This window comes from Prionailurus viverrinus, chromosome E2 (genome assembly GCF_022837055.1).
Source record: "Prionailurus viverrinus isolate Anna chromosome E2, UM_Priviv_1.0, whole genome shotgun sequence".
NCBI lineage: Eukaryota > Metazoa > Chordata > Mammalia > Carnivora > Felidae > Prionailurus > Prionailurus viverrinus.
Window position 1 is genome coordinate 26,987,025 of NC_062575.1, and position 20,080 is coordinate 27,007,104.

General features: G+C 36.7%; 1 pseudogene; it reads left to right on the top strand.

The window, feature by feature from the left end:
• The first annotated feature begins 13,186 nt into the window (after window positions 1-13,186).
• LOC125152381 (60S ribosomal protein L7a-like) lies at window positions 13,187-13,975 on the top strand (annotated as a pseudogene).
• The last annotated feature ends 6,105 nt before the right edge of the window (window positions 13,976-20,080 follow it).

The following is a 20,080-nucleotide window of genomic DNA, read 5'->3' on the forward strand; positions in this document are numbered from 1 at the left end:
TTATAAGGGATTTAGAGTAGAGCCACATGTAATAGTTTTCCCAGTCATTCTGTCCTTTCAAGAAATTAAGAAACCACCTAACTATATGAATACATTTATATAGAATCCCAGTGTATCTTAATGCAAAACCCATTCTCCAAATCTCAATGGCTCACCATCTGATTAATGAATTAATTCCTTTCCTTTGCTTCTGGAAGAGAGTGATATAGTAGAAGGAATGTAGACCTATCATCTGAGTAGCAAGCATTATCTATTCTAAGATGAAAGGTAAGATCTTTAGGGAATGTCAGAACCCCCAGCTCATAAGCCTCAGTACATAAATGGATATGTATCAAGGTGCCTCTCATTTGCTTTAGTAAAACCTCCCTTGGAGAGACATTAATTAAAATATTTAAGGATCACAGCTGAGTCCACAATTTGAGTAGAAGCCAGATATTTAAAAAGGTCTCTCTTTCACTGTGTTATTTATTGTTGGTAGAAATATTCCAGCTGCTGCTCAGAATGCTAAAACAACACTTCAAAGATGTCATGCATTGAATCTCTCCCTGTCCCATGAGGACCAGAGGAATGAGTCATGATGTAAAATGGTTCCCCTGCAGACATTCTGGTACTACAAGAGTGGAATGAAGGGAAAGAGACATTCCAATCTCAAGCAATAAACTCAAAGTCTAAAAGGTCTCCAAGAATACAGTGGTCGGCTGGTACCAAATCCAAATTGTTGTGCCAACAAGCCAACATCTGTGACCTTTCTAAACATCATTGTGTCAAATGTATCAGTAAACTTTGATGAATAATTTCACTTCCAGAATGCTCTTCTAATAAAATGGTCAGAGTCGACACCTCTCTCACTCTCAAATCTCTATTCTATCTGCACTCAAATCTCTCTTTTAAACTTCACACAAAAAACTGTCTATTCTTTAGGAATATATCACAGCTTTTAAACCTACTCCTCCCTACACTGGCGTAAGCACTTGGCATCACAATCTCCCCCCAGTGAACACCATCCTTGACTGCTTCCTCTTCCTTACTTGCTGAGTAAAACCATCATGTCTTGTCAGTATTAATTAAAAAGAAAAAAAAAAACTTTCTCTTTCTCCATTCTAATTCCCAATCTCCTACTGTCATCATCCATGCTTTACATTATGGAAATCATTCCCTAACTAGCTTCCTGTTCTACTTTACTCCCACCAATGCAATCTCCATAAAGTCGCCAGTAATTTGTCACAATGCATTTCTAATTATGTTGCCTCCCAATCCCACTGGCTAAAATATTTTAAAGATTGTCACTGCCTTCAGGACAAAGAACAAACTCCTTAGATTTTTGTACAAGTCTTTTTTTTTAATTTGGTCCCAACCTGTCTTCTAAAGGAACCTATTACTCCTCACACTCAAGGTTCTAGATACACTAAATGACTTGTAGTTTTTCTAAATTGTCATGTTTTTTCTTGCTCTAAGTATTTGCACTGGCTGTTCACTACACTTAGAAGAGTGGCTCCTTCCCCAATACTTTCATTTATCTGGTTAATTCTTATTTACCCTTCAGGTCTGAGTCTAAACACTGCCTCTTTCTTAAAGTTCTCTCTTTTAAAAAGAGAGTTAAAGTTCTCTTTTTAAAAAGTTCCAATTTTATCCAGTGCTTACTATATGCCCCCAGCACTTCTCACACAATTATGTAATTGCCTTTTTTTTTCCTGTTCCTCCCTAGACTTCTTCTTTTCCAGGACTATTAAATTCAACAATTGTGTTTGTTAAATTTTCAATGCATAAAACATGGTCTTGCACATAATAAGTACTCAATAAAGAATATTAAATAAATACCAAGATATTCATCAAGGTTCGATTACAAAACCAAAAAACTGGTAACTATGCAAAATGCCAAAATATGGAAATAGATAAATTAATTTGGGCACATCTATAAGGTAAAAAAAAAATAGCATTTTTCCTTTTCAAAATAAAAAAATTTGAAATTTTTCATAGATAGGAGTATAGAAATGATAAAATACTGAGTGAAAATCAAACAAAATCTGTGTTACCAGTATGATGTTATTCTGATAGATAACTAGGGTAGGTCCATACGTAGGTAGGTATGTAGATCGATTGATTGATCGATAGAGAATAGATAGATACATAGATGAGTGATAGACTGGAAAACATACAAACATGATGACAGCTTTTATATATGCTTATTATGCTTTGAAGTATACTTCTAATTTCTTGTGATGAATCTAGTAAAAAGTAATAAAAGAGCGAACAGACTGCAGTGAATTCTGACTTCACCTGGGCCAGTATCTATCACCAAAGAAGTCACATTTGCAGATGTGGAGCATCACAGCTGGATTCTCAGGACAAAGCTAATGCTGAAAGTTAGATGGCTGGAATACACTGGGATCTGACACCAGTATCAAAGGCAGGAATGGAAACCAGAAAGCCAAGAGCAAGTCCAGAATGTGGAGCTCGATGAATGGCCAAGAGAAATTCCTAGAAGAGCTTCTAGGATCATAAATTACACCAGTAACAACCCGGTCTGGATCTGAGTGAGGCAACAATGCTAACGTAATGGGAGTAAATAGATCAATTTCTGGGAGCAGAGAGAAATCTGAGCTGCTAATTAGGAACTGAAGTCGTCTTACATTACATAGATTAGATATGCATGGTCAGAATTAGGGTAATTATTTTGGGGCATGAGGGTGAATATAAGATACCTAGACTTATTTCAGTAAAACGCATACCGGACACCACTGGCTAATGGAAATTAATTCCTCCATATATCTTCTTCAAAATGTGCAAAAGACCCAAACAGGGACTAGAGCAGTTAGTGAAGGAATCATTTGATGTTTTAGAAGGCTGGGGAAACAAAAGGCAGAAGGCGGGTTAGCAATTCTATGATTATTCTTTGATAAAGACAATGTTCCAGAATTCTTTAGTAATTTTCAAAATGGAACTAAATAATAAATGTTCTCTTTGAAAAGAACAATTACCTATTTAAATTAAAGAGTGTTTTCTTAGGAGGATTGCAATTAAAAATAGAGGGCAAGAGAAACTTGCCTTAGCCATTTGCCATCACCCCAGGGTTTGTTGATCAACTTTATGCTTCATTTATGTCTCCATAAATCATACCATGGAATTAAAAGTGTGTGGCTGACATGAATATTGCCCACTTTGCAAATGAAAGACAAGGAGCAAGAAAAACTTTATGCCAAAGCATGAAGCTATCATACAAAAATTCTTTACAATTATTATCTCTGCTTCCCAACAAAAGTGAGATTACTCTCTTGGTAGATGTCATAGAATTGAGGCTTTGAAATGGAGATGCCAAGCTGTAAATTACATTTCTGAATCAATTATGCTTCTATCAGAAAAGGCTATAAATAACATGCAGAATTACCAGATGTGTAATTTTTTGTTACACTTGAACATTTGGCGCGTTTAGAATGTCTAAGTGAGGGACTTGGGTTAATCTGTGAATTTCACGGATTCATCTGACAAGACAGCAGAAAACTGTGGGTGAGAATTATGATGACCTTCCTTCAAGGAGACTTATTGGAACAAGGTCGACTCAGGAATTTGCCTGTGTTTTTGTTTAAAGAGACTTGGATGGGAAATGGTCATGGAGCCCCCTTGGTGTTTACTGGCTGAATTCTCAAAAGAGTTGAGCAAAGGACACATTTGGTTTCAGATGGGTTACTGGGAGAAAAATATAATTCAATGATGAGCCTTTCTTTTGACAGCTTTACACTGATTTTATTTTGTCACCTTCTTGAGAAGTATAAGTGAGAAACTGTTGGTTGGTTTGTTATGACCAGGCTCAGCATCCGAAACTTAAACATCAAACAGTGGATACACGAAAGGGCTGGAGTTTATGGAGCAGCCTCAGGCAGTGACCTTCCCAGGAATATCACTTATTCCTGGGTCTGTAACATCGTGGCATTTCTCCCCCTGTAACAAGTTAAGCTTTTATTACTCTTATTTGTAGGTGAGCATTTGTGTTATTAAATTTAGAAGTTGTCAGTAATAGGACTGAGGGAAAAATATTTCTCTCCATTTAGGAGAATATAACACCCACCTTTTCCTGAAAAAATGCTCAGGTCATGCAGGAGCTTCTTTGTTACTTAACTTCACTAGAGGAAATGTGGCTCCCTCTGAAGAGTTGGGTAAATACTGTGCAATCCAATAAATTTTTATTGGTCATGCCTAGAATTGACTACCATTTCTTAAAGCTAGCAAATGGAATTAATCTCTACATTTTTGCCTTAACACAGCATAATGAAATGAACAAAGAGTATGAAATCAGCTGTAACCTGACAGATAAAATATATCTCATAGTGTTTAAAATGCCACACTATGATTCCAACCCAACTCAGTTTTCTTACCCTTAAAATGGGTACAATGGGTATCTAAATTCCCGCATTATTTTTTAAGTTAAATTGGATAACACTAGAAAAATATTTAGCATAATTCTCTATCTATAATTGATTCTAGAGGAAATGATTCTCACTATCATTTAGAGAGAATTTTTTTCTTCTTCAATTTAATATGCGTCTCCCCACATTTCTTACCTGCACCTATAATCACCTGCTCCCAGGCAGAAGCCCTGCAGTTAAGAGCTCAAACTCAGTCTGGGTTTGGATCCTAATTCAGATACTCATCAGTTTCTTGAGCTTCAGCACGATATATATAACCCACCTCTGCCTTTATTTTCTCATCTATTAAATTGGGATAGTAATAGTAACCACCTCACAGAGATGATATTTTCCTTACCTATTGAATGTTTGTTGTCAAGCACAACTGAGATAAAACAGGAAAGGACTCAGAATACCGCCTGCCATATAACAGCACACAATAAGTGCTGCTTCTCCTATGAATATGTCTAATATCTGTTGAACCCGCCCTCCCTCCTTTATTTTGTTGACTTCAAACTTCCATTTAATGTAAACTCTGTAATATGCAAGAAATGTATCTCCTTCTTCTAGTTAAAATAGTCAACATCAGCTTTTGAGTGATAGCATACAAAGTGGACAGGTGACTGGACCTCAGAAGAATATTGGCAGATGTCAAATCTAATGCACTTACTGAAAGAAAAATCAGGCTCAGCTATCAACATGGAATGGACCCAAACGACATAAGGTATGAATACGAAGGCTAGTAGCAAATCCTCCACAAAAGTAAACAAGAGAAAAAAGGAGATAAAGAGGGGCCACAATCATTGGCATGTGTGTGATTTCCTGGAGGGATGTTAAAGAACTGGAGGTTGGGGCGCCTTGGTAGATCAGTGGGTAGAGCGTCTGATTTTGGCTCAGGTCATGATCTCACGGTTTGTGAGTTTGAGCCCCACATTGGGCTCTGTGTTGACAGCTCAGAGCCTGGAGCCTCCTTCGAATTCTGTGTCTCCCTCTCTCACTGCCCCTCCCCCACTCGCGCTCTGTCTCTCTCTGTCTCTCAAAAATAAAGAAACGTAATAAATTTTTTTTTTAAAAAAGAACTGGATGGAGCTCACCCTTTTTTAAAATATAATTTATTGTCAAATTGGCTAACATACAGTATATAAAACGTGCTCTTGGTTTTTGGGGTAGATTCTGTGGTTCATTGCTTACACACAACACCCAGTGCTCATCCCAACAAGTGCCCTCCTCCATGCCCATCACCCATTTTCCCCTCTCCCCTACCCCCCCATCCACCCTCGGTTTGTTCTCTGTATTTAAGAGTCTCTTACAGTTTGCCTCCCTCTTGGTTTGTAACTATTTTCCCCCTTCACTTCCACCATGGTCTTCTGTTAAGTTTCCCAAGATCCACATATGACTGGAAACATATGATATCTGTCCTTCTTTGACTGACTTATTTCACCTAGCACAATACCTTCCAGTTCCATCCACATTGCTGCAAATGGCATGATTTCACTCATTCTCATTCCCAAGTATTCCATTGTATATATAAATCACAACTTCTTTATCCATTTATCAGTTGATGGACACTTAGGCTCTTTCCATAATTTGGCTATTGTTTAAAGAGCTGCTATAAACATTGGCATACATGTGCCCCTATGAATCAGCATGGAGTTCACCCTTTAAAAAGACGTCTTATTTTCTGATTTCCAATTATTAGAAAATAAGCAGCTGTGCATTTTTAGGAGGCTACTAATAAATAACTGCTTGTGAAGGCCCAGAAAGCATGGTTTTCTTTGTTCTGATGGAGAGATGCATCCAAATGCAATGCCTATCTCCTCTACAAGTACAAAGGGACCCATGGTTTTGGCTTCACAATATCCAAAACTATAAACCTTCTGAATTATTTTTCTAAATACTGGGGAAGAAGTTGTCACATGAGACCTTGTTCATGCACTGTCTTCATAACTGATCCATGAATATTTGTTAACTCAAGAGTCAACATTTCAACCAAATCCCAAAGATCCTGCAATATTCCAATGAACATTTTGCAAATGGTTACCCTCAGAACAAAGGATGTTTTTTCCATTTAAGGATAATAATAGAGTAATATCAAGCTTCTACACTGAGGTATAGTTGTCACATCCCATCACATTATACTGATAATTTGCACATTAAACAGTCTTATTTGTTTAAAACATGCTGTTTTGCTCCTATCTGAACAACAGCTTTTGGGGAACAGAAGGAGAAACATTAAAATCTTAGAGTTTACTCTTTAAAGCCTATAGTCATCAAATTTGAGTCACAGAAAGAAAATTGATGGAGTCAAATCTTTTCTTATGTCAACAGTGAAATGTGAGTAAATAAAAAGGAAAATTGAAGGATTCTACCAGTAAAATATATGATACAAGTTTAGGACAACTCATGCAAATTTGAAACAAAAGTTGGATAGCACGGGGAAAACTATGTAAATTTGTAATTTAATGCTTAGCCAAATATGGATAAATTGACTATGAAGTCAAAAAGAATTATTCTCACAACTTGACCATATTTAAAGATATGGCCTATGCAGCATGGATAACACATGCTAGTCTATAATTTGAGTTAGTTTTTTGCTCTTATTTCTTTTATAGGATAAATAGTCCTAAATTGATTATAATCAGGAAATGAAAAGATTACCCTTCATTGCTAAACTTATATGGATGTTTTTAAAAAATTCATTTAAAAAAAGATAGTTTGGGTAGTATGTGAGCATTTTTGGATGAATTCCAAAAAAAAAATTCCATTGTTGCTGAAAATCTCTGACCAATTGAGGAAACTGCATTAAAAAGTGATTTTGATAATTGACTTTATTCTCAGCATAGTTGCATATGAGATGGTATTCAGAGGAAGGAAAATGGACATAAAAATTTGAAAATAGGAGCCAGTGACTGAAACACTGCAACGACCCTGGATCTAACTTTGATGAGGGACAGAAGTGAGGTAGCTGATGCCCTGATTCAGGCAATGTTACCAGAGAGTTCATTCCCGTGGGTTTTCAGATGAATAAATGTATGTGACCAAACACAACTGCATTCTCAATGTGAAGATGTGTTAATACCTTGTTTTTAAGATTATATCCAATATGTTTTCCTCTAAAATGTAGCTGGATGACAAAACTAACCCAAATTCCAGCTGGCTGATTTATTTTGACTGGCCCATATTATAGAGTTCAAATTTAAAGAATTATGCTAGTAGCAGGCTACAGTTTTTTAGAATAATTCATTTGAGTTTTACAAGGCACTTTCACAAATGCCACACAGTGGGCTGTTTAATATGCACTTGTCTACCTATCATATTTTCTTGTAACAGAATCCTTGTGAGACAGGTAAACTTCTAAATGAAGCTCTGGACTCCTGTGGTAACATTCCCCTTCCCTACATTTCAAAGAAGGATGCTGGTCTGGATTGGCCAAACTCCAAGATAATATAACATGTCACAGATTGAGAGACTGGGAATGTCAAAAGAATGAAAAGATCAAGCATACCTACTGAAGACTCTTCCTTCACCCATGTGGCTAATGGAAACAGGCCACAGGAATATTGGAAGCCACCAAGGGTATACAGCCAGGGCCTCCACCATGCTGGCTTCAGGTCTGAACTATTTCCTCCTTTCTCCAGGCAGCATGCTCATACTTGAATGGCAAGAGATGAGGTATATATTTTGGCTATACCAAAGTATAGCGGTGTAACTGGTCAAGGCAAGAAGCGTCCAAATTTATGGTTAGAGCCAAACCTCCAACTGGTATTTCTACAGCCTACCTATACCAGAAATTCACAAGGAGAAAGGATTTCTAGAGAAGCTATCCTTCTAGTAGTTTCTATCACTAGAAGAATATGTCCAGATAATTTCCTGTCTCCATGAAGACAGAATTCCTAGGGTATTTCCTATAATTTCTTTTCTGAATAACAAGCAGGCTTGTGTCACATTGTTTACCTTCTCTACAATTTATTCACCACATATTGTGATAGATGGCGTAAAGGACTTAAAGCAAGGTCACTGCCATTCTGTTCATGATAAAATTATTTGAACAACTGAGAGAATACACACTTACACTTACACAATCATGACTCACAGACTTTCTTATCCTTTCTTTATGTGGCTAAATTAGCCACACAAATCAGTTTTCAAAGCATTCAGAGACATCTACTCATCATTTCAAGGTTTTATGCACAATATTGGTATTACAAAGGAAAATGCCAAAGACCTTCTACTGAAATAATATGGGCAAATAACAAAATGCCATCTTGTGGAAATAGTTCAGACACAAAACAGATTCAAGTAAACAAACATTTAACAACTTAAACAGTGACCAATTGATAATTTTAGTCAGTAGCTGGTAAAAAATTCTGGATTTGTGAAGGGTTCATTATTCCTTGACAAACAACTGCTCACCACAGTTTATATAAATATTTGAAAAGATACAGTGGGCACACTATCCTTTTAAAGGCACAAGAAATTTCTGATTTTCACTGAAATAACAAAACTTAATACTTCATGTATTCATTTTATTTTTCCTTTCTTTGTTGTTATATTTTGACAAAATGTAGTGGGATAACATTTTTTATGTTTTTTTAATTTTTATTTGAGTGAGAGAGAGAGAGACAGACAGAGTGTGAGTGGGAGAGAGAGAGCGAGACACAATGTGAAGCAGGCTCCAGGCTCCAGACTCTGAGCCGTCAGCACAGAGCCCGATGCAGGGCTTGAATTCACAAACAGTGAGATCATGACCTGAGCTGAAGTCAGACTCTAAACTGACTGAGCCACCCAGGTGCCCCATCAGTAGGATAACATTTTTAAGCCAATGAGACCTGAGTTCAATTCCACATGAGCTACTTATTTGATCCTGAACAACTTGCTTAATTTTTCACATGAAAAATTTGTAAGCATTTGCTTACAAATGCTACTTATAAATAAGTCTGTTGAAAAAATTAAATGAAAAAATATCCACTAAAGGTGTTTGACAAGTACTGGGTCCTGTGCACTTAAGGCATTGTGCAAGCATGAAAAAACTACAAAGATATTTAGGGAACACTCAATACCTTTAAATAACTGAATTTGGTAAGAGATTATATTCAAATAACTGATTTTTATTATTTTTCAAATAATATTATTGGGACCACTATGCAAAGATTGAATTAGGCCCCTTTTGTCATCAGATTCTTCTTTGCCCCACTGACATCCTACAGCAAGAGACCACTATTCTTGACTGACAAAGCCATACCACCCCGGCAATATTCACCATCCTAATACACATTTCCTCTGTTATCTGTTCTCTGTATACCCTCTGTATGTGTTCTCTGTTATCAGGAAACATGTAAATTTAAAGGAACTAACTAAACTAATATTTGTGAGAACAGACACTATTTTTGTTTAGTTTATTATCAGGAAATAATAGGTATTTGACAAATTTCGGTTGCATAGATGAATGTCTGCTTTGTTCCCAACACTACTACAAGTTGGCTATGTGTTTTCTTAGTCAATCTTCCAAACTATCCTGATAGTGAAATATAGACAGTTTTACACAAAGAAAACCGAGTTCAGAGATGTTTATTGACTTGCTAAAATTTAATATACACTAAAAGACAGAGTTGGTATTTATTTCAGATCTATATAACTCCCAAATTCCTGTGCTATCATCTACTTTAGCATCCTCTCTCCCTGCATGAGGTTGAATTCATCACAAGATTTAAAAAAAGTATTGATAATGCATTAGTAAAAACCTTTATGACCTCCTGCCCAGAAAATAACGATAATGGACTGAGCATCCCCACTTACGAGACGAAGTAATTATAATAATAACTAACATCCATAGTAATAATCATCGACACTTTCAACTTTTGTTAGAGTTCCTTAAAGTTTATAATTACTTTCCACATTTCATTTAGAAATGTTAAGTGACTTGCCCAGTGTTGCATGACTATAAGTGATAGGGCCAGATTCTTCTGTGATTCTGAAGCACCTCTATGAAATAATTCCTCATCCCCTAAAAAAAAATGCCAGCAATGTGAAGAAGCAGGTACCTTGTCTGGACATTGCTTGAGAATCTTCCCATAAACTGAAGAGGGGACTTTCTCTTAATTGTCCTCTGTCACATTCTACTTGACGGCCCAGTGACATGAGCAGGCAGGCCCCCTCCTGTTTAATGAAGGCTGGTAAGTAAGCCTGGAAATGGCAGTGGATAATGGTAAGGTTTACTTCTTCAACATCTCCCTGCACCAAGTGCTCCACCAACAAGTCCATTCTATAAAACTCTATCTTCTGATAACAACGAACATTTCAAAATAACCATAAAATATTAATTCTGGAAAATGTGTAGAAAACATATCAAGCCTTACCTAACCTTTTTGCAGATGAAGAATGTGAGATACAGGAACAGACTTTTCCCAAGGAAAAGTCAAGATTAATGAGACACTCAAGATTAAGAACAGTTTCTTTCCTTCTTCCCTCCTTGCTTTCTTTCTGAAGTAACTAATCATCTGTCAAATCAATGTAGGATTCCAAAGATACAAATTATTTTCCTACATATCTGTAAGTGTATATCTCTGTTGTGAGGGGCTGGTGGGGGGGGGAGGTGCATGCACACGTGTGTGTGTGTGTGTGTGTGTGTGTGTGTGTGTGTGTGTGTGTGTGTTTTCCAAACAGGATTCTTGCCACTGAAGATATAAGGCAGATCCTCCAGGAATTCACTATTATCAGAGAAACAAAATTGTAAATAAATTATCACCAAAAAGCCGCAGTTATACATGTCATGATAGTGATATTTTCAAGATTGAATATCCCTCCTTTGAGCCAAATCAGCTTGTTGGGGCCTTCTGTTTCTTAGTCTACAGCTTGTTTCTTCCCTCCAGATTGATTCTTATTGCCCTGTCAATTGCAACCCTCATAGGAGATCAGAGTGGATGACATTATAACCCAGAACAGACCTCAGGGACCAGACCCGGTAGCCAAGACTATGACACTCTCCTTCCATTAACCCTGACTGAGTGCTAAAGATGGAACATTTTGGTTTACAATTCCCTAAACACCTCTTGAGTTCAGCTTGCCTCAAGTAGGACCATACATCAGAAATACATTTTCCCTAGCTTCAGTGCCTTATATTCTGGTTAGTTCTAGGGGATTCAGGTTTCAAGTACCAAACCCTGTTCTTAAAAGGCACTCTTTTAAATGTTCAAGATGTTCTATTTGTTTTTAAACTCTGTGGAAGAGATTAAACAAAAATGGTTTTCCTCTGAAGAAGCTAGTATACAAACTGGATTATAATTAGTATTATCGGTAAGTACAGAACTTCTGTTTGCAGGCGGCTAATAGCCTACATCATCCAATATTTATAGCTGATACAGGTCACTGGTATCCATTTTTGCATCTAGTGAATGGTTTAGGGAAGGGGATTATTTAAAATTTTAACCAATATGTTCTTTCCTCCTTCTCAAAAGAACAAACCCTTAATACTATAAAACGTACAGGAATAAACTTCAGAAAGAACAGCTATACATCAGATTAGGGCTAGCTATTAGCCAATATTTTTTAAGTAATGGACATAGTAGTACAATAATAAATCACAAAACTCACTAAATATACATAAAATATTATATATATGTATAATATATATGCATATATATGTATAAAATATTATATATATGTATAATATATATGCATATATATAATATATGTATATATGTATAATATGTATATATAGGTAAAATATATATGTATATATACATATTATACATGTATATATACATATGTATATATACATATTGGTATATATGTATATATATGTATATATACATATATATGTATAATATATATGTATATATACATATTATACATGTATATATGTATAATATGTATACATATTATACATATATAATATGTATACATATATATGTATAATATGTATATGTATAATATATATGTATATGTATGTATACATATGTGTATATATACATATATATATATACATGTTTGTGTACATATATGTATGTGTACATATATGTATGTATACATGTATATACACATATATGTATACGTATACGTATATGTATATGTATACATATATATGTATATATACATATATAATATGTACATATGTATATAATATGTGTGTATATACATACATATATATGTATATGTGTGTGTGTGTGTATATATATATATATATATCTCCTACCTGAGCCAATCTGAACATACTGTCTGTTATGCACATTTGGACCCTTTATTTCCATGAAGAAATAACATTAATAAGAATAAGAAGATGCTATCAGGTTTCCATTACTGACATCTGTAATCGCATGCTAGCTCTAGCTTCCTAAATAGTCAACATACTAAAGGCTTATGCTACATCTAATAACAGTCACTTAGACCCAGGAATAGTCTTCTGGTTTAAATCACAAAAACTCTTCATGTTAAGAGAAAGAGAAACAAACAAAAAAGAGGTTGGTGGTATTTCTAATTCTAATCTGTCTTTGCTATGTATTAATCTTTCATCATACTCTAAAGCAAGAACAAATCATTATTGAAATGGGTGAAAACCTTGGAAGAGTTCTGTTAGATAATATAGTAAAAACACCCTCAATAAGTATTTCTTCTGAGTCATTTATACAATACATATTTTCTAACGACTGCCCTGTCCCATTCAAGATGCAGCTTCTGAGAATGCATTGGGGTATAAGACTTGTATTCTCTTTTGGATCCATGCAAACAAATAATTAAATGTTACTGCCAGGAAAATTCTCTTTTCCTTCTCTCTTCTCCAGCCATCCGAGATGCCTAAAGGAAAAATGGCTATGGGGAAAAAGGTGGCCCCAGCCCTTGCTGTTATGAAGAAGCAGGAAGCCAAGAAGGTGGTCAATCCCCTGTTTGAGAAAAGACCCAAAAATGCTGGCATCAGACAGGACATTCAGCCCAAAAGGGACTTCACCCACTTCATCAGATCACCCCACTACATCTGGCTGCAGTGGCAAAGGGCTATTCTCTATAAATGCCTAAACATGCCTCCTGCGATTAACCAGTTCACCCAGGCCGTGGACCACCAAACAGATACTCAACTGCTTACTCTGGCCCACAAACACAGACCAGAGACAAAGCAAGAGAAGAAGCAGAGACTGTTGGCCTGGGCTGAGAAGAAAGCTGCCAGCAAAGAGGATGTCCCCATTAAGAGGCCACCTGTCCTTTGAGCTGGGTTTATTATTGTCACCATCTTGGTAGAAAACAAGAAGGCTCAGCTGGTAATGATTGCACATGATGTGGATCCCATTGAGGGGCTGTCTTGCTGCCTGCCCTGTGGGGTTCCCTACTGCATTATCAAGGGGAAGGCCAGGCTGGGGCATCCGGTTCACACGAAGACCTGCACCACTGTTGCCTTCACACAGATTAATCTGGAAGACAAAGGAGGTCTGGCTAAGCAGATGGAAGCCATCAGGACCAATTACAATGACAGATAAGGTGAGATCCACAGTCACTGGGGAGGCAACGTCCTGGGTCCGAAGCCGGTGTCTTGTATCACCAAGTGGGAAAAGACAAAGGCTAAAGAACTGGTCATGCGACTGGGCTAAGTGTACATCATCCAATTTTCTGTACATAAAAGTAATACAAAATTCTCTTTCAAAATAATTCCATTGCCAGAATAATAGTATGGATGCAAACAAACTAACATGACATTACAGAAGAAAAAATAAATGACTCTGCTCTGGGGAGAGTCAGGAAAGGCTAATAGGAAGTTGACAATTGAGGATGAACAGGAGTATTTTAGGTTCATGTGTAGAGGAGAATAGGAAGGGATGAATGCAAAGTGGGGAGGCTGGAGAATCCTGGTGGGTTTAATTACAAGTTGTCCAACCATGAGGGAAAAGGAGAGCGGGAGTGGAGAGTAAGAGCTAATGCAATTTCTATTCCTACGTACCTACTGCATATATATAGTGCTTCAGACAAAAAAAAAATTCTTAAAAGTCAAACTGTTACTACTTTTGGTAAAGATGATTGGACTCTTCCAAGCTGGAAAAGATTCCCAGTTTTTCCTTTTCTTGCTCTCCATTATAGTTGATCTCCTCTCCCAACACAAGCCCCCACACTCCTTCTACAGTACTTGTTATGCAGAAGGCTGAATGATGAAAAGTTATTCAAACAGCACACTACGAGCTAACTATTCCAAGTGTGTCTATTGACTGAAGAGATTTGCATTATGAACTAAGTCAGTGCAAAAAGACAATGGTAAATAGCAGCAAAAACAAAGAAAGAGATCATTGAAATAAAAGAAAAGGCACTACCACCACCATGTATCCATTTCTCCTCAGTTGAAATTTACCCTAGAGCAACCAATATAAACTAATATGAAAATATTGCTTTCATTGTATAAAAGAAATCCATCGGAATGGAATACTAAGTCTGTATCTCCAATAGTCAAACAGGAAAACGAGAGATGTATTCAAGTGCAATACTTCCAGTTTTTGCTGTACACACACTAAAATTCTGGAGATATAAAGATAAACAAGATATAGTCATTGCTTCCAAGGATGTAACAATTCTTAAAGGACACAAATAAGTAATTGCAATGCAAATGGGTCAAGTGTACAAAGAATAATACACAAAATGTCATAGGAGGAATTATCCTACTGTACTTGGTTGATATTATGTGGGGGAGGGAAGATAATTAACCATGAAAATTTAAGAGGTTACATTTAAGCCAGAAGGTTAATAAATGGAAATGTTGATAGGGGTTGCAGAGAATGGGGGAGATGGAATGGCCTGTCAGGAAGAGGGAATAATGTACAAAGTCTCAAGAACATGAAAGAATATAACCACAGCAACTATTTCTGTAATGAGAAGGAAAAGGGATATCTATGAGACCGATGGAAAGAAGGTATGGGAGTAGGGATGGGAGGTTAAGCTGAAAATACTGCATGGAGCCAGTTTGTAAGGCCTGGGTGCTATATACCAAGAAAGTTGCACTGTATCAGATGCTTGAAATGATCAGATTTTCTTTTCAAGACAACGAAAGTAGGGACAAGGTGAAGCAAAGAGATTTTACTTAGGAAGACCTAGGAAGAAGTTGTTTTAATAATTAGGAGTGGCAGATGCTGGAATCCAAATCAGGGTTTATATTGACTGGGATAATTTTTATAATTCAGTCAAAAAGCAACAATTAAAGAACATTTAATAATGATAAAAGTGCTAAGACTTTCTCCCAGCCTAAAGTACTTTTTTTTTAAGTAAACGCAGTAAGGAGCTCCACAGATATCTTGCTTTCAGAAATCCCAAGAATTCCAATATATCCTTAAGACTTTGAACAGTGCCTAGCAAATATCAGGTGTTTGATACTATCTGGAGAATGAGCGAATGGATGAATGAATGAATGTATGAATGACTGAATGAACGAACAAACAATTTTATCTGGCATCTGACTCAGATCAGTTTCCCTAGGAACTAAACTTTGAGGTAGAGATAGGAGTACAGGAGGTGTTTGGGGAAGCACTCTCAGGAAAAACACTTGTAAGAGATCAAAGAAACAAGGCTGGGCAGAAAAAGATAAGCCACAAAGAAGCTTCAGTTAAACCTGGGGCGGGGGGGGGGGGGGGGGCGTTCTGCAGGGCTCCACAGTGTTATCCTGTTCTTGTACCCTAGGTCAACTAGTCATTGGATGAAGACCACCCAACTGGGTAAAGAAGTTCTCAGAGAGTGATTCAGCTCTACACTATTGTTAGCAGCCAACCAGCACTAGCCTTTGGAGAAATAAGTACCTCATACTTGATGGGGAGGTGGATGTGTGTTGTGCACTGGAGTTTCCATTACCTCCCAATTTATAAAGGAGAAAGCAAATGATTGGCTTAATCTAATAGCAGGCAGGGGGCCTCAGGAATCAAAATTGCAGTTCTTCCAGGTTAGGTCCTAGGGCAATACCAAGTGCTTGTAAAGTATGGGCTAAAACGTCATACTTCCCACACTCCATTTGCACATATCCCCAGTCTCCCTAGGCATTAGTTTTCTAACATAGAAATTGAACACAGCAGCAGTGCTTAGCTCACAACACCCCTGAGAAGTAAGATCACATATTTCATGGTGTAGGGCACATAGTGAGCATTCACTAAACGATTAAATAGTAGTAGTATTTAGGAAGCCCTGAGATTACAAGTGTGATTTTCCCCCATTTCTTTCCTGGTTAGCCTGCAGTGAATTATTTTGGGGAATGAAGTCTCAATTATCTGAAGTGCAAAGTTCCCTGGTGTTACGGCCCAGATTTTCTTCTATACAGTCAAACGTCTTCTATAGAATGAACATGAAATAAATATAAATTAATGGCTACAGAGAAAGGGCTAATTCCCCTAACAAGCATGGCTCTCCTGTTCAAGCATGTCACAGGAGCAGGAAGACGTGGGAGCACTTCCCAGACCAGTAAGTTTAAAGAAGTTGCTTAATCTCTCAGAACCTAAGTGTCTTCACTGATAGTAGGACCTTCTTCAAAAGATTGATTTGAAGAGTACATGAAAGAGTATCTACATGTAAAGGGCCAAGCAAACTGGCAGGGGGCACTGGCTATTTAAGGGCTTCAAATTCCAAATAATAAATTCCTTTTTGTTCTTGGTCTCTGTTAGTTTCCAAGAGACCTGGTCCCAGTTCGAGTACTTAATTATTCTCCCTGAGCTGTATGGGCTTATATCCCCAGTGATTCAAAATCAAACAAAGTATCATGAAACCTCTTTAATTTATTATAAAGAGGAGGTGGGTTTTTAATTCAACAAAAAAGGACATAAAAGTTGAATACATTGTATGAAAACAGTTATAATGTGTTGTATTGCCAATAGTTGGAATAATGAACCAAATCATTGGTTTTGCCACGTAAACATCTTTGGACCCTAACCTTGCACATTGCTATGCAGTTGTACTAATTTTAGAACAGTGCTTGAGGCCAAGGGTTAGAACATTACACAACTTACATTCAAACCTAGCTCTGCCACTTTACTAGCTGTGTGATGAATTATTTAAGATCCCTAAGCCTCAGTTACCTTATTTGCAAAGTGAGCATGAATGGTAGGTAGCATCTAATGCATAAGATTTAGTGATGAATAAATAAGATAATGCATGTAAAGCTGCTTAGTGTTGGAGCTGGGATTTGATAACTCTTACCAATATAAGCAGCCACCATTTTTTGTAAATGCTGTATTAGCTTGTTAGGGCTGCTATCACAAAACACCCCAGACTGGGCGGCTTAAACAACAAAAATGTATTTTCTTACTGTTCTGGGCGTTAGAAGTCCAATATCAAGGTATCAGCAGATTTGGTTTCTCCTGAAGATTCTCTCCTTGGCTTGTAAACAGCTGTCTTCTCTCTGTACCTTCTCGTGGTATTTTCTGTGTATGTGTGCATCCCTGGTGTCTCTTCTTATAAGACCAGTCACATCGAATTAGGGGCCCATCAAAATGACCTCACTTTAACTTGATCATACCTTTAAGATCTTATCTTCAAATACAGGTACATTCTGAGGTACTAGAAGTTGGAACTTCAGTATATGAAATTGGGGGGGGACAAACCCAGCCCTTAACAACCACTTACTATTTGTTACCTACTACATGTCAGACACAAAGCCAGAAGCCACTTTCTCCTGGACTAACCCCAAGTGTGTTCTTAGCTGTACTTCATAAATCATTTTACTCTCTAAATCAGCTCCTTTCACAGCTTACTTACCCTTATGTTTTTATCAAAATAGAAAGGGTTTTTTTCCCAATTATTTAAAATACATAATGTATGTTCATTATAAATATTCAGACATTATAAAATGTATAAAGATAAAGGGAAACCTACCAATAACCCTACCATAAAGAAATAACCACTATTTCCAATTTTGTATATGGCCAGAATTTTTTCTGTTCATACATACACATATTTGTTATTTTCCAGGACCAGGATTATACCTTACCTCTGTTCATATTTCTATTAAAATGCTTTAGATGATTTTTTCATATCAAGAAATAAAAAAATATGTGTCACAACTTTAATACTACATAATATTTCATGGTAACTCTGTGAACATTAATTTGTTTGCATTTTTTTTTTTGCTATTACAAAAAAAAGTTCATCCTTGTTAAAGTATCTTTGTCCTGATCACTTCTTTCATATACTTTCTTATATAAAAACATAAAAGAAAAATTCTTAGATTTGTTTATACATATTTCCAGATTGCACTCCAGAAAGATGTTCCAATTATACTCCTAAGTGCTAACAGGTTAATACAATTGCCAGAAACGTGCTGATTTTGCATCAACCCTTTTCTACCCCCTGCTTCCCCCAACCATAACCATCCTTTTGAGAAGCCATATAATATTAATCGAACCAATATAATATGGCCCTTTCCACTCCAGTGAAAAGGCTTAAACAGATGATACAATTTGCAAGTAACACATGGAAACATATATCCAAGTGCTAAATTGCATGTAGTACAGATGCTAAGCACCCTGGGAGGCTCAACTTATTTCCTTCTGCTTTTAGTCCCCAGTCAGGGTTGAAATGAAACAGATCCATGAGCTGCAATGTGTTTAATACATTGTACTAAAAGAACATTTAATCTTCTGGCTTAACTTTGGAGACATTGAAGTAAAAATAGCCCCTACCAACCACCTCTCTACTTTCACCTGGTTCCATGACTACCCTTACCCTCTAAACAGCAGCCACATTGGTTTTCTGTATGTTTCTCTAGTATCAAACTCATTGCTAAAGAAAAGGCTTTCCACTTGCTCTCTCTCACCCAAATGGTCTTCTGCCAAGTCATCTCCCAATGGTTTTTTCTCATTATTCAGGTGTCGATGACATTCATCTCACCCATGACATCCTCAGACAGGCCTTTGCTGATGGCCCAATTAAAGGCACCTTCCATCTACTCCATTAACTTTCTTTACAGTACGTACCGTGGGTGAGAATTACCTGGCTTATTTTGTACTTGTTTCATTTTGGCCTCTATACATTAAAATGTAAGCTCAACAAGGACAGTAATCTTGGGTATTTTATCGAGCACTGTATAGAATCCTATATTCCTATCTAACATATATAGTATTTCTTAGACTTTAAGAGACGTTTTTCACATTTAAGTATCAAGGTGTGTGTTATACTTAATGTCATTTAGACAGAAATTAAGATATGTGCTTACACATGTTTAAACTTGGTCAGAGCTGCTCATATCGTCATCTCTTCACTGGAATTTGCATACTGTTGAAATTACATGTGTAGAGTTTAATTGCCATGTAAAATATCTTTGAAAATACCATGTTATGATTCAGCATTGAACTGAAAGAGTGAACACACAGAAAGTCATAGAAACAGAGTACCAGTAACAGAACCTATGTTTGACATTAGTCAAAAAAAAACAAGTGTAGCAAGAGGAATGATCACATTTACATATTTTCCTTTAAAACAAAAAGAACTACCTTACGGGGCTTATGAAGTTATCCACACAGATTAAGATGTACTCCATTTTTTTTTACTAAAATACATGCAAAACCTGTATCTATTACCTTCCAAGCAGATTTACAAATCACATTTATACATCCAAAGTGGAGCTTCACAGTACATGAAGCAGAGAGAGACAGAGAGCTTCAAGTAAAAGTAGACAAATTCCCAGCTACAGTCAAATATAACTGATAGAAAAAGTAGACAGAATATCAGGAGAGACACAG